This window comes from Lampris incognitus, chromosome 1 (genome assembly GCF_029633865.1).
Source record: "Lampris incognitus isolate fLamInc1 chromosome 1, fLamInc1.hap2, whole genome shotgun sequence".
In the NCBI taxonomy this organism is placed as follows: domain Eukaryota; kingdom Metazoa; phylum Chordata; class Actinopteri; order Lampriformes; family Lampridae; genus Lampris; species Lampris incognitus.
Window position 1 is genome coordinate 150579288 of NC_079211.1, and position 23973 is coordinate 150603260.

The following is a 23973-nucleotide window of genomic DNA, read 5'->3' on the forward strand; positions in this document are numbered from 1 at the left end:
TCTCACTCACCCGCAGATCTGACCCATATGTTCTGGTCATGGTCCACACTTCAAAATTACTGGTCTTTAGTTTTCAACACCCTTTCAGATGTCTTAGGAGTCCCCATTGAACCAAGTCCACAACTCACCGTCTTTGCAGTACCAACAAATAATTTGTTCTTATCCTTGAACCCTAAACAAAGTGATATTATTGCATTCACATCTCTTCTTTTGGCCTGGAAATGTCCCTCACCCCCACCACATTCTGGCTGGTGAAAAGATGTTATGTCATATTTAACCTTAGAACAAGTTACACATACTTTGAGGGGCTCAAAAGAACGTTTTTACTGCAAGTGGCAGCCTTTCCTTCCCTGTCTGGACTACCCTCACAGTAGAGATCAGATGGGGACGAGCTCTGTCCTAAGTCCATCAAGACGATGCTGAAGGTGTCTTAATTCATCTGTACCCTTGCAGCTCTGGCTGGCTTGCTTACTTTTTACATATATTTTACAAATGTACATTGTTTAATGCTCTTGCCTATAACAGTAAATCAATGTAAACCCGTGAACCTGTTATGAACAGATGACACTGAGATATGGTATTCATGTCATTTTATCTTCCCATACTCCTAAGGCACGGGGGGGGGTCATCTAATGTTTTGTCTGTTCTGTTTGTTTTGCATTTCTTTAACATTATAAAACGTGGAGATATTTGTTAATATCGGATACTGTATTTGTACCTACATCTCCAATAAAAATACTTTTGAAAAAAAATCTTAATACCAGAAGTACTACGTGCAGAAAGGAGCTACCATACTTCACCTATATTACACCTGTTAGAAGATTTGGATTTTTCCCGTGAGACCCACCGCTGTAGCCCAAACAAAGGTTTCATGCGCACATAACAGGTGAAGTACGGTAAGTCATTTCAGCACTTTTTAGTTCCTGTATGCCCTGTGACGGTCTGGCGGCCTGTCCAGGGTATCTCCCCGCCTGTCACCCAATGGCTGCTGGGATAGGCTCCAGCATCCCCGCCACCCTGAGAGCAGGATACGCGGTTTGGATGGATAGTTTCTGTATTAAATCAAATAATTTATTTTTAATTTCAGCGAACAAATTTAGAATTGCAACTTATTTTGGTCTAGTTCCACCAGTCTTTGGATCAGTACTGATTTAAAATGAAAGAAATAGCCACGAGCTGTAACGGGGAGATGGACTAGGCCCGTGTTTGTATTTCTCCTTGGCTGATATATATATATATATACACTACCGTTCAAAAGTTTGGGATCACCCAAACAATTTTGTGTTTTCCATGAAAAGTCACACTTATTCACCACCATATGTTGTGAAATGAATAGAAAATAGAGTCAAGACATTGACAAGGTTAGAAATAATGATTTGTATTTGAAATAAGTACTCCCTTCAGAGGACAGCACAAACAGGCTCTAACCAGAGTAGAAAAAGAAGTGGGAGGCCGCGTTGCACAACTGAGCAAGAAGATAAGTACATTAGAGTCTCTAGTTTGAGAAACAGACGCCTCACAGGTCCCCAACTGGCATCTTCATTAAATAGTACCTGTTAGAGCCTGTTTGTGCTGTCCTCTGAAGGGAGTAGTACACACCGGTGTAGGAAATCTTCAATTTCTTAGCAATTTCTCGCATGGAATAGCCTTCATTTCTAAGAACAAGAATAGACTGTCGAGTTTCAGATGAAAGTTCTCTTTTTCTGGCCATTTTGAGCGTTTAATTGACCCCACAAATGTGATGCTCCAGAAACTCAATCTGCTCAAAGAAGTGCCCATCCAACCAATCCAACTTGTGGGAGCTGCTTCTGGAAGCGTGGGGTGCAATTTCTCCAGATTACCTCAACAAATTAACAGCTAGAATGCCAAAGGTCTGCAATGCTGTAATTGCTGCAAATGGAGGATTCTTTGACGAAAGCAAAGTTTGATGTAAAAAAAATCTTATTTCAAATACAAATCATTATTTCTAACCTTGTCAATGTCTTGACTCTATTTTCTATTCATTTCACAACATATGGTGGTGAATAAGTGTGACTTTTCATGGAAAACACAAAATTGTTTGGGTGATCCCAAACTTTTGAACGGTAGTGTATATATACTAGAAGAACCCTGCTACAATGTAGCGGTTTGGTTCTCCACCCGTCTAAATCTCCCTCCTCTTCATCCTGCCAGCTAACCGCCTTACCCCTGCCCCCAAACCCCCCCACTCCAACTCCCACCCACCAAATGCTCAGGATCATCTGAAATGCCGAGAAAAGTGGTTTTTAGCCATTTTTAGAAAATGCATATTTTGCATAATTATGCATAATTATTATAATTATGTTAATTTTCTGTTATTTTTCTGGTCCTCTCTGGAACAATACCTACCACCTCCAAAAAAATTAGGATCATAAGTGCATTTTTGCAAAAATGCATATATTTTGCATAATGCCAAAACATTTCTGTCCCAGAAAAAAAATGTTATATAGGTGAAAAAATCAAAGATGCTCAGAATCATCTGAAATGCCGATAAAATTGTTTTTTAGAAAAATGCATATTTTGCATATTTATGCATAATTTTACTTTTCTGGGATTTTTCCCTTACTCTCTGGGACAATACCTACCACCTCCAAAAAGAATTAAGATCATAAATACTTTAGTTTTCGGTCCCGCTATCTACACTAACTAACACACACACACACACACTAACACCACACACACACACACACACACACACACACACACACACACTACGAAAATATATGAGTAGATATGCATTTTTGCAAAAATGCACTTATGGTCCTAATTTTTTTTTGGAGGTGGTAGGTATTGTTCCAGAGAGGGCCAGAAAAATAGCAGAAAATTAAAATAATTATAATAATTATGCATAATTATGCAAAATATGCATTTTCTAAAAATGCCTAAAAACCACTTTTCTCGGCATTTCAGATGATACTGAGCATTTGGTGGGAGGGAGTTGGAATGGGGGGGGGTTTAGGGGCAGGGGGAAGGTGGTTAGCTGGCAGGATGAAGAGGAGGGAGATTTAGACGGGTGGAGAACCAAACCGCTACATTGTAGCGGGGTTCTTCTAGTATAGATATATAGATGACATAGCAAAAGTAGCCCCAGAGGTCTACCAGAGGATACAGCAGGAGCTGTTGCAAGGGCTTGAGGGAGTGGAGCCTATAGCTGACGACATCCTCATCGTTGGTTGTGGCGACAGCGATGAAGAGGCAAACAAGGACCATGATGACAAGCTGGTAGCTCTTCTGGACCGCTGTCGACAAGTGAAACTGCGGCTCAGTGTCAAGAAGCTTCAGTTTAGAGTGTCTGAGGTGCGGTTCCATGGCCACATCCTGTCGGCTGCAGGCCTAAAAGCTGACCCGGGGAAAGTCAGAGCGGTTTTGGACATGCCAGCCCCATCCGACGTCAAGGGTGTGCAGAGACTCTTTGGATTCGTCACGTACTTGGCTAAGTTTCTCCCGCGGCTCTCAGAAGTATGCGAGCCTTTGAGGAGACTCACAGACAAGGACACAGTCTGGCACTGGCTGCCGAAGCACGATGCAGCTGTCAGCGGGATAAAACAGCTTGTGACCCAGACGCCTGTGCTGCGATACTATGACGTGTCAAAACCCGTCACAGTACAGAGTGACTCAGCTGACTCCAGCCAGCATGGCATGGGCTGCTGTCTGATGCAGGAGGGACAGCCTATTGCCTTCGCGTCAAGGGCACTCACGCCTACAGAGCAAAACTATGCGCGGATAGAGAAGGAATGCCTTAGCATACGAGAAATCAGCGTGACGTCACAACAGCAAACAACCTTCTTCCGGGTGGCTAGCTTTGCGGAGTGCAATGTTTACACAACACAGAAGGCAGAGTCGAAACACGTCTGTAGCAAGGGGTCTGTGAGGTTTGTCCCATGTGTGTATGAAATAAAGAGCATAACAAAGTAATTGTGAGTGCAGATTAAATTAAACTATTGTTTTTGTGTTCATTTTATCTTCAACTTGCTGTGAATAACGTGTGTAAACATCAATACAAAAGTTGGTTGGATTATGCTCTCTAGCCTAGCTAACGTTATTTGTGTTGGAGCCTCGTCCAGCAGTGGGACATTCAGCTCAAACCAGTCTCGAGGCATAATATGCCTATGTCCCGTCTCGAGACATATCTCTCGAGACATCTGTCCACCTCTGGACGTTTTGCTCCTAACGGACATTTGGGACATTTTTGGATCGCCTAGCTGAATGAGAAGGTAAGGAAGTGTTCGCGACTAATTAATTAATAATTCTGTTGAAACAAAAATAAAGTAGTAGGCCTAGCTATAGAAAGCTGGGTGTTTCATGGACAATATTATATGTTGTTTTCATTAGAAATGACGCGATCTGGGATTGACGTTACTTTGACTCTTCTTTTTACAGCTCGTTCGTACCGAGCCTGTGAATGAATCTCCTGCTCTCTTGGAACTGGAGTTGGCCAACTCGGGTCCCAGGTGTTGGGATGGGGCAAAATCAGGGTGGGTATCGTCAGGGCTTGGCCAACCTGCATAATAAGAATAATAATAAAAAAGATAAACGTCTAACTGAGGTTAGTTAGACAACTTGCTCTAGCTGGGCTACCGAGAGGGGTAGGCTCTCTCGCCGTCAACATGACTACCGTACTAACCTAGCCTTGTTACAAGATTGTCATGATGACCGTCTTGGTCAACAAACTGATCGTGAGCTAAAATCAACAGAAAATATAGCTAGCTAGAAAAACGTTTGATTTCTCAAGAAAGTATACAGACTGTATATATTCTCTCTTTCAATTACAAAGCTAGTTAGTAACGTTAACGTTAATGTAGCTAGCTAGTGGGCCAACTATGAAACGGATGGCCCCTCTAGCCTCGTGTCACCAGTCTCCCACTACGCAACAACGGCAACGTAACGTTAGCTAGCGGGTGAAACGGATACACAATCTCCCACTACACAATGGCAACAATGTTAATTTTTACCTGTAATAAAATGTCTCCCACAGATCCGGTCATGAATGGATGGTTTCCATCCTCCTCCCAGTTCAGCACGAGCAAGTCCTCCTGGCAATGTCACTCACTTTGTAATGTTAGCAGTGCTCTTCGTCCGTTTTACCCTCTGTGCCCACAGACTTCGCTGGGTAGATTTAGATTTATCTGATGGAAAACAGAAAAAGCCTAAAAACTTGTTTGCCGGGGTACATTTGGCATCACAGCCCCACACACAGCACGATTTTGGCATTTTGAAAATTAATTTGTCTGCTCAACTAGTGCCATCTAACCGTTATGTACGTTAGCTACTAGGCACTACCCAGCTACTAGAATCCACCCGGAAGTAGCTTGGCGCTCTTTGTCTACAAACATTCTGATCTCATGTATAGTATTTGCCTGCCAGCGTTTCCATCATTATCTGTACGGTAGAGACAATATCACAGCGGAGACAGATCACAAGCCCCTGGTAGCAATCTTCAGCAAGCCTCTTCTCAATGCTCCCAAGTGCTTGCAGAGCATGCTACTGGCTCTTCAGAATTACAACCTGAGGGTGATCTACAAACCAGGACCGGACATGTTTGTGAGTGACACATTAAGCAGGGCTGTCACTTCCAAAACACCCCCTGGCTCTATGCATGCAGAGCACACAGTCTTCAGTATGGTGGAAGAGCAGCTGGCAATTGAGCACATAAATATGGCCAACTATCTGAATGTCACAGACAAAAGGCTGCTACAGATACAGCAACACACAGACAATGACAGACAGCTGCAAGTCGTGAAGTCTACTATCCTGAAGGGTTGGCCCGCTGATAAGGATGAAACAGAGCAGGCAGTCAGAGAGTTCTGGCCTATCAAAAAGAGGAGCTAAGCGTCCAGAACAGAGTCTTGTTTAGGGGGCAAAGAGTGGTGATCCCAAAACCATTGCGTCCTGAGATGCTTACCAGAGTACATGGCAGTCACATCGGTGGCGAGGCCTGCTACAGACAAGCACGGGAGACCATATACTGGCCTGGAATGCAGAGCAAAATCAAGGATTATGTCAGTAAATGCCCTACATGCAATGAGTATGCGATTGAGCAGCAAAGGGAGACAATACTGAGCCATAAACTGCCCACGCGCCCCTGGCAAATCATAAGTCTGGATCTTTTCCAACACAGTGAGAAAGACTTTCTGATGGTAGTTGATCACTACTCAGATTTCTGGGAGATTGATGTTCTGCCAGACCTTAGCGCGGAGACAACAATAAAACGATGCAAGGCTCAATTTGCTCGTTATGGGCAACCTGACAGGGTCATTTCCGACAATGGGCCCCAGTTTGCCTGTACTAAGTTCCGCCAATTCGCTATGGAGTAGGGGTTTGACCATATCACCTCCTCACCAGGGCATCCCAAGGCCAACGGGAAGGCAGAAGCAGCGGTCAAAATCACAAAGAAGCTGTGCAAGAAAGCACTACGGGATGGCGAGGATGCCTGGAAGGCAATCTTACAATGGAGAAACACCCCAATGGAGGGTAAGGACAGCAGTTCTGCCCAACGACTGATGTCACGGCATTTGAAGTCAGCTCTGCCAGTGGTTGATGCACTTCTTGAGCCACGCGTCGTTACGGATGTTGTAGATAAACTGCGGCACAGGAGACAAATCTCGAAACTCATCTATGACAGGACTGCTAAGGACTTACCTGAGCTCGCAGTGGGAGAAGCAGTTCAGATGAAGGGGACAGGACTGGCATCTGGCAACAGGGAGTGTGTCTGCAGAAAGTGGCCCCACGGTCATATCTGGTAGAGGTTGAGGCTCCTTGTATCGTCGCAATCAAGTCGATCTGCATATGGCAGAGCCAAGGCCATCACAAAACCCTAGGGCTGGTGCAGAGGGGCCTTCATCTGAATGCAGTGGGTCTCAGCCACAGAGTGAAATGACGGAGGGTGAGAGGGCATGCATGTTCTCTCCTCGACCCTCTCCCAACAGGCTCTACAGCAGTCCACGGGCTCCGGGCCCACCACAGACTTTGGACACCTCTGCTGTCCCATTGTCACCCCATTCCCCTGCTCTCTCTCGATATGGCTGTCAGATACGGCCTCGCAACAGACGAAACCTATAAGCTCACATGGACTGGTTCTAATGTTCAGTGTTTAGACAGGCTGTTGAATTGTTTTTGAAATCTAGATATAACCATGTCTTGGGTGAAGTTCACAAGTTGGTATTTCAAGAAGTGTTTTGTTTACTTAAAGGAAAGGGAGATGTTCCGGGTGGTATTATATCACCACCCAGTGGATGTTAACTGTAGTTAATGTTACGTAAGGCACGTAGTCTCCTGCGTACATCAGCTCATCTCTGTATTGTTGATACTTGACAGTTCGACATTAAAGCCCCTTAACTGTTAACTTGGAGTATGCCTCGTTTTTACACACCGCTAGCTCAAACAGCCACCACACGGTCCTTGGCAGGGGGTGGCCAGGGTCCAATGGCATGGAGAACCAAGACGATTGGGGACCACCCTCTGTTACAGCCTTCATCCGCCTTCACTGTCATTGTGACCTGGAGACATCTTCCGCTAGTTGCGCCGTTGAGATCTTTGTTGGATCGCAGTTTGTCTGGAACCTCCCCCTTGACCGAACCTAGCAGGAGCCAAGCTCCGGACAGCACAGCTCTTGGGATTGCTTCTCCACCACGGCAGAGGCAAGAGGAATAAAAAGTTGCCAAACAAAAAAGCATATTATCTTCTATACAGAATGTAAAAAGTTGATAAAAATCTACAAAAATAAGAGTAGAGTTGTCCGGGTAGCATAGCGGTCTATTCCGTTGCCTAATAAAACGGCGATTTGAATAAAACGGCTGGTTTGAATCCCCGTGTTACCTCCGGTTTAGTTAGGCGTCTCTACAGACATTATTGGCTGTGTCTGCAGGTGGGAAGCCGGATGTGGGTATGTGTCCTGGTCGCCGCACTAGCGCCCTCTCTGGTCGGTTGAACTGGACCGCTGACCAACGGTCCAGTTCTTTTTCTCCTTAGCCCAGGTAAGACGCTTCTGATGTTGTCTCTGGTTCAGGAGTGGCTTGACACTAGGAATGCCACACTTGTAGCCCAGTTCCTGGGCACATCTGTGCGTGGTGGCTCTTGGCGCACTGACTCTAGTCTCAGTCCACTCCTTGTGAAGCTCCCCCAAATTCTTGAATCGGCCTTGCTTGACAATCCTCTCAAGGCTGCGGTCATCCCCGTTGCTTGTGCACCTTTTCCTACACACATTTCCCTTCCAGTCAACTTTCCATGGATATTCTTTGATACAGCACTCTGCGAACAGCCAGCCCTTTCAGCAATGACCTTCTGTGGCTTATGGGGTATTGTCAAGAGGAAGATGAGAGACACCAGACCCAACAATGCAGATGAGCTGAAGGCCGCTATCAAAGCAACCTGGGCTTCCATAACACCTCAGCAGTGCCACAGCCTGATTGCCTCCATGCCACGCCGCATTGATGCAGTAATTCCTGCAAAAGGAGCCCCGACCAAGTATTGAGTGCATAAATGAACACACTTTTCAGAAGGTCGACATTTCTGTATTATAAATCTTTTTTTGATTGGTCTTCTGTAATATTCTGATATTTTGGGACACTGGATTTTTAATTTTCATGAGCTGTAAGCCGTAATCATCAAGATTAAAACAAAAAGGCTTGACATATTTCACTTTATGTGTAATGAATCAAGAATATATGAAAGTTTCACTTTTTTAATTAAATTACGGGAAATAATGAACTTTTCCATAATATTCTAATTTTTTGAGCTACACCTGTATATATGTATGTATATATATATATATATATATAAAGATATTCAAATATTAGTTTGATCAATTTCTCTTCAAATTTCATTCTTTTAATGTGTTTGCTCATCAATTTTTAATCCTTTTCTCTACTTTCAGTTTCTATGGACGTTCATAAAATGAACAGTCATCAAGATTTTTGCCTCATTAATAATGTTGAATAGGAGGTAGGAGCAACACTCAATGGGAGCGGTTAAGGGCGCCATCTTAAAATCTTCTGGTACACATGATAAATAATATAAAGCACACACAAGAGAGAAGGTACCCAACACCAGGGCAAAAAAAAAAAAGAAAAAGAAAAAGAAAAAAAGGGTAAGGGGAGGTTATTGCAGCCAACTTTGTTGCAGATGCAGGCAACAACCTTTTTCTTTCCCCCCTTCATTAAATCCATTCAGAACGTGGACCCACCAAGACCACCCATCGATTCTCAGGAAGAGCCATCAATCACTTTACTAAACTGGACCCCCTTCAGTTGTTCACCACCACCGCCACCATGCCTCCTGCCATCTTGCTCCATCTATGAAGCATCATGCTGTGTTATAATGAGGGCCATGAGGTGCAGTGCCAACACGTCGCTACGCTCAGTCAGCACTATAGAAATCAGTGGTTGCGTATCCACTGAAATGTAAATTAAATGTTATGCCATCACTTAACAAAATGAAAATAGTCAGTTGCACAAGTTATGTTCTATTTGCTTGTGTGTGTGTTTTTTTTTGCAATATATTTCTGCTCTCCTGCAGCACTACATTATTAATAAATATCAGTAGAAGTTACTGAATGGCAGCGATTGGGGAAAAAAAAGCATACAACTCCCACTCCTCCACACACACCCCAGATTTCTGCCTTCAGCTCCACAGGCGCCGTGTGGACCAAGTGTTTTTATTGTCTGAACAATCACTGCATGGTTCACTGGCCACCATGCAGTGACTGCAGAAAACAGATCTTTAGGGAAGGAGTTGGAAAACGGCAACGTGCCATGGATCTGCTGCTTTTGTTTGAATCTGCTTGACTTGCTTCATGCTTGAGACTGCTTCATGTGTTGTCCGTATTGCTAAACAAAAGACGTCAGCCTTCAGGTGGAAATTACAAATTACACCTTTAAAGGGACACACCAGTGTTTTTGAAATTTAGATCATTAACTGTAAATGCCGTATACTTAACATAACTCTGAACATTTTCCAAAGCGTACAACTGTGTTTTGGGTTTTCGGTCGTTGGTTTCCATTCATTTCAGTACGTTATGCAAGTAAACTTGCAGAGACTTGGAGCTTGCCTGAGATGAGTAACCCATCACAGTGAACATTTTGATGTTTGTTTTTGTCAGAGTTATACTATCATTGTGGGACAGTGAAGCTGAAAGCATGAAGTCATCGGAGTGGTGCGTTCCAGTGCATTCGGTCATCATAGCTTTAAGAGTCAGCTGCTTGAACAAGATTGCATTTATGAGCTATGTTGTCATTGCGGCGGCCTCACCCAGTTCCATCCATGCAGTGTCTTTGTCCACGTCTAAGTTTGTCTTTATTTGATGGTTGGGAGAGCTAGCGCTGGATCAGCTGGGAGAGCTTGGTCTGCTGTGTCCTGTGGGACCGGGGACCACAGCCATGCCTGGAGCTGCACCCAGACAGGAAGCACCGAGGGCGGTCTGATGCTGGACGCTGAAGCAGGGCAGGCTAAGCTAACTGCTAGCCCATGCTAACCGACAGTTCCGATAACACCGAGGGCGGTCTGGCGGCGGCATCGCCTAGCATTGACAGTGTTTTTGGTGTCATCATGTGGAGTGTGGGGAGGTGTGTTGAAGGTGTCTGGCTGGGAGAGCTGGCGTTGGATCGGCTGGGGGAGCCTGGTCTGCTGCGACCGGTGGGCTGAGGGACCAGGGCCCTACCTGGAGCTGCGCCCGAGGAGGAAACACCGAGGGCGGTCTGACAGGATTGGGCAAGCTAAGCTAGCAGCAAGCCCATAAGACCGGCAGTTCCAACAGTCATCCTGGCATTCGCTCTCTTGGACAGTGGAATTTTTTTTTTAAAATGTTGGACATATGTTTCTGTAATTTGTTTATAGTTTGGATATGTGTCTTTGTCTTTGTGTTGTACTGCTGTGGGCTGGGGGAAACGATATTTCGTTTCATTTCACGTACGCAAGTGCATGAAATAAAACGACAAATGTTCTTGATCCCTGATTTAATCTCAAGTAAGTTTCAAGACTCTGCAAGTTGATTTTCATACCATATTGAAATGGGATAAAACTAGCGAGCCGGCGTGGAAGAACGGGGAGACAGAGGTCTCTTTATTCGCAGCTCTCGTGTTCCATACACCCCGTGACTGCTGTTCAATTTTAACACCCCGTCAGAACTGAAAGGAGCTGAGAGGAGAGGCAAGAGGCAAGGATGCATTTAAGAATGGCAGCTCCTGTGTCCCATACACCGCAACACTCCAAGTCATCACCGAACATACGCATATCAGTCACGGTCCTACAGGCAGTCCGTCAAACGGTCGTCTACCCAGTCCGAGTCAAACATCCAACAAAAACACAACAATAATCAGAACATGAACACATCATTTGAACATATATCAACAACTTCAACAATCATTAACAGTCCCATGAGCCATTGCACTCCCCCCGCACGGAGCCACTGACAGTTGGAGCGACCGTCTCCCCCAGTCACTGCATAGCCCCCACCTGAGGGGTCAGTTGTCCCCGACGACCCTATCGCCCAAGACACAGTCCCTCAAATGTCCAGGGGGCTATTCCTGGCGAACAGGCAGCCCAAAGCAGTGTCAAGTCAAGTCAATTTTATTTGTATAGCCCAATATCACAAATTACAGATTAGCCTCAAGGGGCTTTACAGCAACACAACATCACTGTGTGCCATAGGCCCCTTTCCCGTGCAGCTCCACGTTGCATCGACAACAAGGCCAGTAGAACCGCCCCTGGAGGCGGTGGAGAGTCTTGGCATTCCCATAGTGTACCGCCCCCACCAAGCCATGAATCATCTGGAGAACCTGGGGACAGAGCACCAATAACTGCAAATGATCACTGCCTTGCCCGGGACCTGCCACCTCCGCTGCACCAATTCATGGTGGAGCTCAAAGTTGCCCCACTGCGAGTGGTAGGCTCCCACCACAAGCCCCAGCACTGACTCGGGGCACCACCCTGTCTCCAGCCAGCCCTTCACCAGCGCAAGTTCCACATCTGCCTCCTGCTGCTGTGTGGTCAAAGGGAACAACCTCTCTTCATTGCTGGCGGTGTGGACGGCTGCCACCGTCGGCGTTGTCTGGCCTCGCTCCTCCTGCCGCTGGCAGCAGCACCACTCCAATGCTGCACCAGAGTTCAGAGCCTGCTGAGCAGCGGCTGCTCGCCAACTGGTTCGCTGGCTCCTGAGCCCTCTCTTCCTCTGGCCGGACCGGAGCATCACGGTCTTTGTGCCAAGGGTAATGGTTGCCTCCGACATGTTAACTGGCTCCCAAGTGGGTCAGCAGGTCCAGGCCGATGATGCAGGGGTCCTGGATATTGGCAAGCCAGAACTCGTGTGTCAGCTCCTGGTCTCCAGCCCGGACTCACAGTGACTTCCTCCCTCTCATCCCAGCCTTTTCCCCAGTCATCCCCATCACCCGGGTGTGGGTTGAGGACCATGCTACGAAAAGGAGCCAGTGGTGCCCGGGAGAACGCAAGGCCACACCAAGGAAAGGCCTCCGGGAGACGGCGGAGCTGCGGTGCACTGGAGCCATCAGCTTGGACTGGAAAACTTCCATCTCTGGCGGGTTCCGCCACACCAGGTTTTCGCTCAGTCCCACTACACTGACACCGATGTGGCCAGCCGGCGTGAAAGAATGGAGAAATAGAAATCTCTTCATTCGCAACTCGTGTCCCATACACCACACGACCCCAAGAGTGTTATTTAATTTTAACACCCCATCAGTTCCGTTCGGTACTGATGGGAAAGGAGAGGTAAGAGGCAAGGATGCATTTTAGAATGGCAGCTCCTGTGTCCCATACACTGCATGACCCCGGAAATGTACCTTTATTCTGCCCCCATCCAAAAGTTGCCAAACAGTGCCTTCCCGCAACAACATCAGCCATGGTCCTACAGGCAGTCTGTCAAATGGTCGTCTACCCAGTCCAGGTCAAATATCCAACAATAACACAATAATCAGAACATTAACACATCATTTGAACATAAATCAACAATCATTAACAGTCCCATGAGCCATTGCACTCCCGCAGCATGGAGCTGCTGACAGTCAGAGTGACCGCCTCCCCCGGTCACTACAAAACCAATGGCTCCTGGAAAGGTATGAATACCCCAACCAGAATTATAAAAAACTAAGAAATGCTTTGGAAAATGGACAGGGGTAATGTTAAATATGTGGCATTTGCAATAAATATGCTAAAACATGCAAAAACAACGGTTTGTCCCTTTAAAGCTATACAAGTTTGGCACATTAGCGCCGCTTGTTGGCTGTGAGTGGTACTTCCTTAGTGCGTTCAATATAAAATTGCAAAGCTGCAATGCCAGAAGGTCAATTTTTTGTCTACCCTCATGTGTTAACTGATCCAGAATGACTGCAGATGCATTAGCACCAGTCCCTCTTTAGTGTGTGAGCGCTCTCCTTGTTTATTACCAACAATATGGCGAGACCAGACATGTACGTGGCAAGTGAGAAAGAGGTGAGAAGGCTGGTTAAGACCACTTGAGGCACGATCAGTGAAACAACTTGGTGTTTCAGCTTGGTGTGTTGAGTCACCAGTGGGTGCAACTGATTCCGTAGCCTATAAACTCAAGAACAATTTGTTAATTTAAAAAATGCATACGTGTAGCTTTAAGCGATTAAACAACCCCCACTAGCGCAGGGTCACATCATCTAAACCATTCAAGAGAAAAGCAGGAGGGGGTAACAAGCATTAATGACAGAAACTCCAATAAAATCAGCTCCATAGGCCTTCATCAAACGTTCCCTTCATCAAATTTTCCTTCCTCAAGCGAGCGTAAAAACGTTTTGCAGTACTCATCAGTTCACATATGAGTTAAATTATTTAACATCAATGAATCAGCGGGGATTGAATGGCTTTGCTCACTTTTGTTGGTTATCAGATATTAAATTGTCCCTAGGCGTGAATGTGTTGGCCCCAATGACTGCTGGGATAGGTTCCAGCATCTTGTGACCCTTATTAGGATAAGCGGCTTGGACAATCGATGGATGGAACATCTGGATGGTTTATCTCAGCCTTGTCATAGCCGTCTCCACACTACCACCGGCTCGTCTTGGGACGTCCAGCCGACATCATGTAGTTGCAGCACGCCAGGTTACAGCTGTTTTTATTCACGCTGCAAGAGCAGAATGACAACCTCTCGTATTCCCTTATTTTGTAGGACATGTGATAGAGCCATGTTCCCCCTGCAGAGCCGAAAAATAACATTCTTAACTTCACTCTGACAGAAAACACATGCATGAAATTTCCATGTGATGTAAGGTGCGGTTCACACGTGTATACTGCACGTTACATGTGGCTATGTGTGAAGCACATGGCTTGTTCTGCACATCAACATGACGCGCTACATTATATGGAATTACTTTATTACGTCATATATCACATCAAATATTCCAAAACTGCATATTTCAGGAATCAGGAACGTTTGTCATTTCATTTCATGCACTTGCATAGCTGCATGTAATTAAACGAAATATCGTCCTCCAGCCCCCAAAAGACAAAAACACATATCCAAACTACAAGAACACATATCCAAGCTACGAGAACACACATATCCAAACTACGAGAACACATATTCAAACTACGAGAACACACATATCCAAACTACAAGAACACATATCCAAGCTACGAGAACACACATATCCAAACTACGAGAACACATATTCAAACTACGAGAACACACATATCCAAACTACGAGAACACACATATCCAAACTACAAGAACACATATCCAAACTACGAGAACACACATATCCAAACTACGAGAACACACATATCCAAACTACAAGAACACATATCCAAACTACGAGAACACACATATCCAAACCACAAGAACACACATATCCAAACTACAAGAACACACATATCCAAACTACGAGAACACACATATCCAAACTACAAGAACACATATCCAAACTACGAGAACACATATCCAAACTACAAGAACACATATCCAAACTATGAGAACACATATCCAAACTACAAGAACACATATCCAAACTACGAGAACACATATCCAAACTACGAGAACACATATCCAAACTACAAGAACACATATCCAAACTACGAGAACACATATCCAAACTACGAGAACACACATATCCAAACTACGAGAACACATATCCAAACTACGAGAACACATATATCCAAACTACAAGAACACATATATCCAAACTACGAGAACACACATATCCAAACTACAAGATCACACATATCCAAACTACAAGAACACATATCCAAACCACAAGAACACACATATCCAAACTACAAGAACACATATCCAAACTACGAGAACACATATTCAAACTACGAGAACACACATATCCAAACTACAAGAACACATATCCAAGCTACGAGAACACACATATCCAAACTACGAGAACACATATTCAAACTACGAGAACACACATATCCAAACTACGAGAACACACATATCCAAACTACAAGAACACATATCCAAACTACGAGAACACACATATCCAAACTACGAGAACACACATATCCAAACTACAAGAACACATATCCAAACTACGAGAACACACATATCCAAACCACAAGAACACACATATCCAAACTACAAGAACACACATATCCAAACTACGAGAACACACATATCCAAACTACAAGAACACATATCCAAACTACGAGAACACATATCCAAACTACAAGAACACATATCCAAACTATGAGAACACATATCCAAACTACAAGAACACATATCCAAACTACGAGAACACATATCCAAACTACGAGAACACATATCCAAACTACAAGAACACATATCCAAACTACGAGAACACATATCCAAACTACAAGAACACATATCCAAACTACAAGAACACATATATCCAAACTACAAGAACACACATATCCAAACTACGAGAACACACATATCCAAACTACGAGAACACATATCCAAACTACGAGAACACATATATCCAAACTACAAGAACACATATATCCAAACTACGAGAACACACATATCCAAACTACAAGATCACACATATCCAAACTACAAGAACACATATCCAAACCACAAGAACACACATATCCAAACTACAAGAACACATATCCAAACTACGAGAACACATATATCCAAACTACGAGAACACACATATCCAAACTACGAGAACACACATATCCAAACTACAAGAACACATATCCAAACTACGAGAACACATATCTAAACTACAAGAACACTTATCCAAACTACAAGAACACATATCCAAACTACGAGAACACATATCCAAACTACAAGAACACATATCCAAACTACAAGAACACACATATCCAAACTACAAGAACACATATCCAAACTACAAGAACACACATATACAAACTACAAGAACACATATCCAAACTACAAGAACACATATCCAACATATCAACAAAAAACTTTTGCACTGTCCAACAGAACGAACGCCAGGATGACTGTCGGAACTGCCGGTCTGCATGGCTAGCAGTTAGCTTAGCCTGCCCCGCTTCCATGTCCTGTCAGACCGCCCTCGGTGTTATCTCCTCAGGTGCAGCTCCAGGCAGGGCCGTGGTCCTTCAGCCCACCGGACGCAGCAGACAAAGCTCCCCAGCCAAGCCAACGCCAGCTCTCCCAGCCAGACACCTTCGATACACCTCCCCACACTCCACACGACGACACCAAAAACACAGTCAATGCTAGGCAAGGCCGCTGCCAGACCACCCTCAGTGTTATCGGAACTGCCGGTCTGCATGGGCTAGCAGTTAGCTTAGCCTGCCCTACGTCAGCGTCCTGTCAGACCGCCCTCCATGTTTCCTCTTTGGGTGCCACTCCAGGCAGGGCCGTGGTCCCTGGGCCGACAGGATGCAGCAGACCAAGCTCTCCCAGCCGATCCAGCACCAGCTCTTCCAGCCATCAAGTGAAGATAAAACTTAAAACGCAGACGTGGACAGACAGTTCATGGACGGTACTGGAGGAGGCCGCCGCAAACGTGAATTTGCGGCGCCATCTTCCCACACTGGAAGTGGAAAAATATTTCCAAGATTTTCCCCATATTTCCTACCTAATTTCAATCATGTTAAATCTTACATGTGAGGCTGTTCCCATAGGATTTTTCACATGCAAAATTCACGCTTTTTTTCAGACTCAGGGTCATGGGGATGCTGGAGCCTATCCCAGCAGTCATTGGGCGGCAGGCAGGGAGACACCCTGGACAGGCCGCCAGGCCACCAGATGCCTTATTGAGGTTTGTGGTTTAGGTAGCTAAATTTTACAACAGAAGATTTTGCTGACATCTCTTCCCAGACAGGCACGGCTTGTTGTGGTCTTGACCGGTCTTGAAATAAAATCCCAAGTCCTCTTTGAGGTAAAAATGCAGTCAATTCCGAGACGAGACTGAGACCTTCAAAAAATGGTCTCGAGACCAAGACTGATCTCGAGTACTAGAACACTACCATGATAATTAACTAGAGTTACAATGGCAATGTAAAGGATGTGTGTGTGTTGATGGAGAGGAATGTTGGTTTGAACGGGGAGTCAAAGAGGCCATCTAGTATATGAAGAGGGAACGACCGTCCCTGAGCCGAGGGGGGCCTAAGAGTACATCTGTCACCATTTTACAATGCTGTGGTTGCCACCACTCCCAAATCCTCTGTGAATAATATACATTGGCATTGTAGCTTTAGTTAATGGTCACGGCAATTTGCATATAAAACCATTGCCTTCGGTCATAATGCAAATATGTTTTTTTTTTATTCTGTAAGGGGCAATTTTAGAGATTTTTTTTAAAAACTTTTTCCTGTTGGAGCATGAATTTTAAACAATGGCGCATGATTTTCATGACCCTTTGGCCCCTAGAAATTATTCAGTATTCATAGCATGGTTTCATAGATACATGAGCTTTATCATAGTAAATAAAGTTCTCATACTTATCACATGCATAGCACAATTTGTACAGTGAATCTTCACCTAACAAAACAGGTCTTCATGGAGCTGTGCTGACAGCTCCATGAAGTCTGTGTTTGTACAGACTGTGTCGGCACCCTGTACTTTTCCGTTGTAACCTTTCAGAACATTACCACTCGGGTTGCAACGCTGGGTCAGAAGTGGAAAAATGTTACTTTTCATGGCATAAAGCCTTTGTATCGCTTCCTTTTTTTTATAGGTTCATTCAGTGTGTTTTTGTAGACTTTTTAATGGAGCATTTTGAGCTTTCAAACGGGACACCGTATTGAAGAGATAGAGAATTATTATGTAATGCTGTGACTTATTTTCCTATTTTTGGAATTATTAATTCTGGGCGGCACGGTGGCGCAGTGGTTAGTGCAGTTGCCTCACAGCAAGAAGGTCCTGGGTTCGAGCCCCGGGGTAGTCCAACCTTGGGGGGTTGTCCTCTGTGTGGAGTTTGCATGTTCTCCCCCCGTGTCTGTGTGGGTTTCCTCCAGGTGCTCCAGTTTCCTCCCACAGTCCAAAGACATGAATCGGCCATACGAAATTGTCCCTAGGTGTGAAAAGTGTGTGTGGGCCCTGTGATGGCCTGGTGGCCTGTCCAGGGTGTCTCCCCGCCTACGCCCAATGACTGCTGGGATAGGCTCCGGCATCCCCGCAACCCTGAGTAAGGATAAGCGGTTTGGATAATGAAGGTAAAATGGGTCACAGTATGCAAAACCTAGCAAATGCTGAAAATGCCACATACCTGTAACAGCCACTCCCATCTTACAACGATGATGTGAGTCGGCCAATCATGCCATGAGGATTACACGCACGTTTTCATTTTTATGTTATCACATACACATTTTGACATTTTATCGCGTAGACATTTTGAGTTATACTTTATTATGTGCACATTTTGAGTTATATTTTATTATGTGCACATTTTGAGTTGTATTTGTTGCTCCTGATTCACTTAAAGAAAGGCAGATGTCTGTGTTGTTTTTTCGTGTGGTGCAGCAGAGCTGTAGTGTTCCGATTCCCATGGGTGAAAAAGGGAGGAAAAAAATGGCTCTCCTCCCAGAATTGCAAAAAGGGTAATTTTTTTGCAGGGGGTGATTAGGTTACGGTTATTCACATTAACCCTGAGAGCAACTGAACGCTGAAATCACAGCTCTTAAACCTTGTGAGGTTCAAGAATTCAAAGATTTCATGAACCGTGTTACGTATGAGCTGGGGAGACTTGAGTAGAGTGTACTATTTTCATATTTTCATTACTTTTCCTAACTGACGTGGCTGCCCCTCAGTTTTCCTTCTACACCCCAACTTGCTTGCCCACTTTGCTTGGCTGGATCGTGATCCCATAACTGCATCTTACTCCTTTGTGGCTCCAAACTGCTCCAGAGTCTAGATTAAAGTGTCGACTGAATGACCAAAAAGGGGATTTGCTCACCGACAGCACACACACCACTGTGTGTGATGTGTTGGCTGATCAAACATGAAACCCTCTTTCCCCCAAAACAGGATCAAAACGTGAAGAAAACCCTTAATGTCAAAGTTGTGCATTGGCTTTTGTATCATGACACAAATGTCACAAATTGATATGGTGTGATATATTATGATACTGTGCTGACGGTGACACTAATGAAAAGACAGGAGGTGGAGCTGGAGGTGGCCGAGTTGAAGATGATAAGATTTTCACTGGGAGTGATGAAGAAGGACAGGATTAGGAAGGAGTATATTAGAGGGACAGCTCAGGTTGGACAGTTTGAAGACAAAGCAAGAGAGACAAGATTGAGATGGTTTGGACATGTGTGGAGGAGAGGTGCTGGGTATATTGGGAGAAGGATGCTGAATATGGAGCTGCCAGGGAAGAGGAGAAGAGGAAGGCCAAAGAGGAGGTTTATGGATGTGGTGAGGGAGGACATGCAGGTGGCTGGTGTGACAGAGGAAGATGCAGAGGACAGGAAGAGATGGAAACAGAAGATCCGCTGTGGTGACCCCTAACGGGAGCAGCCAAGAGATGAAGAAAATATATTGTAATACTGCCAAAACCATGATAAGAGCCATAGCTAGTGTGACCCTACTGCTGTGGTTCTGTGCAGCCCTGTTACAACCATAGAAATGGAATGAGAGTAGAACAGAAATTCCCATTCAAATCAACATAGGATGGTCAAAGCGACAGCCATTTTTATTTGAACTGCTGCCACTGCAAAGAACTGTGACCGTTGCAGCAGGCTAACTTCCGTATAAACTTGTCTTAATGCATGCTCAACAAGCCGGGTAAGAAAACCACAGAAGGTTGAATCAGTTCATCTGGATACAACGTTTATGGACTGATAGGTTTTATCACTCAACTGAGTGATAGCCTCAGTCTAAACTGACTGCAGGTATCCCCAACCCCTTATTAACAATACAGTTGCAAAATGACCGAAACAAATAACCAGTTTCATATTCAAATTGCCGTGACCATAAACTAGAGTTTCAATGGCCATGTGTACTATTCACAGAGGATTTGGGAATGTTTGCAATTACAGCATTATAAGATGGCGACAGATGTACTCTTAGACCCCCTCTCGGCTCAGGGATGGTCGTTCCCTTTTCACACAGATGGCCTCTTTGACTCCCCATTCCAACCAGGGCTCCTCCCTATCAAGGATGTGCACATCCTCATCCTTGAAAGAGTGGCCACTGGCCTGTAGATGGTGTAGACTCTGGAGACCTGGCCTGACGTGTTAGCTCTCCTGTGTTGTGCCATCCTCTTTGGCCAGCATCTGTTTAGTTTCCCCAATGTATAAGTCAGGGCCCTGCTAACCCCCAGTGGGTCAACAGGTACAGGCCGATGATGCATGGGTCCCGGATGTTGGCGAGCCAGAACTCATGTGCCAGCTCCTGGTCTCCAGCCTGGACTCACAGTGACCTCTTCCCTCTCATGCCAGCCTTCTTCCCTATCACCGTCATCAGCTGGGTGTTGGTTGGTGATCATGCCGCTGAGAGGGGGCCAGTGGTGCCTGGGAGGACGCCAGTTCGCACCAGGGAAATAGTAGACCTCATGTCTACCAGGGCCCGGCAGGATCGACCGTTGAGTTGGCAGTCCAAATACAGTCCTTTGACGTGACCTAGGCTGCCAACCAGCGTGTACTGGCCTTGAACTGGGGCTGGAGACTGGAGTAGCGGTCCCCTCACTAGGCCACTCCGCCGTCATTTCCCCGCCGGCCGGTTGACTCTGGCTTTTGGCGCCAGTGCTGGGCAGTTGCAGGCTATGTGTCCAGGCTCGTCACACCGGTAACAACGGTCAGTTGGCCAGGGTGGACATCGCCTGGATGTTGGAGGCCATTGCTGAGACTGTTGTGGCAGAAGTTGAACTTGATAGACTTCCTCTACCTCTTCCTCATCATCGGTCAACCTGACGTGTGGTCGGAGAGCGATGGACTTCTGGAGTATCACCTCGGCCCGATGGTGTATCACCTCGGCCCGTTCAGCTTTGCAGAGAGCCTCGCTAAGGGACTGTGGTGAGGCGAACATGCTGGTGCAGATGTTCCGGCGTGAGCCCCCGCAGCAAAGCGTGGAGGGCCAGCTCCTCTTGGGTGGCTGTGTTGAACTGTGGTTAACTGTGTTGGGTGTGTAGCTGCACATCTGCAGCGAAGGTACCCAGGCTCTTTCCCTCTTGGCAGCAGCAGCTGGCTAGCTGCTCCCTGCTCTGGTCAGTGAGGAGTCATTGCCCAAATCGCCTCTCCAGCGCCATAGTCAGGGTTTGAAAGTCCCGCTGCTCCGTTGGGGCTAGGTCGAGGAGCACCTGCAAAGCCTTTCCCTCCAACGCCAGAGTCGGGTGGATGGCAGCCTCTTCATTGCTCCATCCACTGTGCCATGCCGCTAACTGAACTAGCGGCAAGCAGCATGTGCTCCCTGGTGCTGTTCCTCCTGAACTCTAGGGGGCGGAGCCACAGTGCACTGGCGCCATCAGGTTGGGCTGGAAAACTTCTATCTATGGTGGACTCCATCTTTCGCCATGCCAAGTTTTCCAAGCGCCAACGGGTCTGCTCGATGGCCCGCTCCACACTCTGGATCTCCCTTCTCCATTCTTCAGCTCAATCCCACTTCTGACACCAATGTGACGAACCGGCGTGAAAGAATGAGTCAAGACGCAGAGATCTCGTTTTAATGGCAGCACCCATGTCCAATACACCGCACAACCCCAACGATGTCCCCCCGACGTCACAACCAGCGACACCAGTCTGAGTCACGGTCCTACAGTCAGTCAGTCAGTATATGGTCTTCCACTTAGTCTGAGTTGAACCCCCAAACAAACAACAATAATCACAACATGAACAGAACATTTAAACACATAAATCATAACATTCAATAACACAGACAGCTCCATGAGCCCCTGCGCTCCCCCAGCGCAGAGCAACCAACAGTAAGAGCGACTGCCTTCCCCGGTCGCTACAATATTTTCTGCCTCTCATTTCAAGGAGCCAGTTGGTTGAAGTCTCACAGTCCTCAGGGGAATTTCATGAGGCTCTTCATTGAACACTAAGGAATGAACGGATGTTGGTAATGCTTCTGCTGAATGTTAATGGAGGACTTCCCATGTGGTTTGCAGCATGTGCATAGGTTTCATCACAAAGACTGATTTCTGACTCTTGCACAGGAGCTGCCTCTTGTGAACCCCTTTACTCAGGCAACTTCTCCCAGATGACATTTACCTCTGTGTCTTCTCCTGAGCCGCATGATAAAATGTGTCTCGTTCAATAACACCAAACCATTGGAGGGAGGGTAAAATTCAAAGTAAAAATAATAATAAAATAGGTAATGCATGCATCCTTTTACACAGTTATAGATTCACTGCTTGGATCAACTCAGATGGTGTCGGGTATTGAAAAAGCCAGCACACATGCTCTTGAAATTGTTGCTTTCAGTGTTTTGTCAATAATAAAGGATTTCAGCTTTGCTCCTTAGTTTTCTTCCCACTGAATGGTGCTTCAGATTCAGTTACAGAGCATAAATGTCCCCTTCTTTTGCACACAGGCAAGTGAATCAGTCAATATCAATGGGAGTGAGAGGGGTGGTGTGTGTTGCATCTAATGTCTTGTTGACACACTGTAAGCTTTTTGCCATGCTGGTGTGAATGGGGGCAACCACTGGGGCGAGTAGAAACGTGAGAAGGCAAAGACTGGTAAAATTAAATGTCTTTTGTCACATGGTAAAGTGATTTTTTTTGGGGACTACAATAAACCACTTCAGTAATTTGTTCAAGACCTTAAAAGTCAGACCAAAGCTGAAACACTAACATTTTCCAATATCGCTTATTGCTTGCATTTTTTACTAGCATTTTCTACAGGTAAAAATATAAGTATTCAATCAGTCAATCAATCAATCAAGTTGCATTTTATATAGCACTTTTCTAGCTGCAACAGCAACTCAAAGCACTTTACAATTAATTCACACACACACACACACACACACGCACATCATACACCGATGGCATGTCAACTATGCAAGATATGCAAGGTAACAACTGCTCGAGTATTAAAGGTACAATTCAGTTTTTCTTTTTTCCTCTATTTAAGACAATTCACATATAAACACTTGAATGGATAAATGGTTTGTAATCGCTGTTCTGTAATGAGAATTTACTATTATTTTCATCTGGTGTTTGAAACTCTTTGAATAGACAACCATTTAATGACTGATCTATTTGTAATCAATAGTCTTGATTTAACTTTTCATGTCTAATAACCTTGAACATGGTGTAATAAAACATTCAGGGACAATGTTTTATTTGTAAATGACTAATAATGTATTATTTATACCTTTATAACTGAGGGAGTGGTCCAGGCATCATTAATATTCATGAGACGAAATTTGATTGACAAATATAAGCAAATGTGGGCGGGGTTTTGTATTTTGAGGATTTGATCTGATTGGCTGTATGTAAATAAGTGTGATGACATCATGAGGATCAGAAAAAAAGATGGCTGATAGAGGCTGAACCAGGGGACTCAAATAGAGGAAAAAAGAAAAACTGAATTGTACCTTAAATACTTGAGCAGTTGTTACCTTGCATAGTTGAC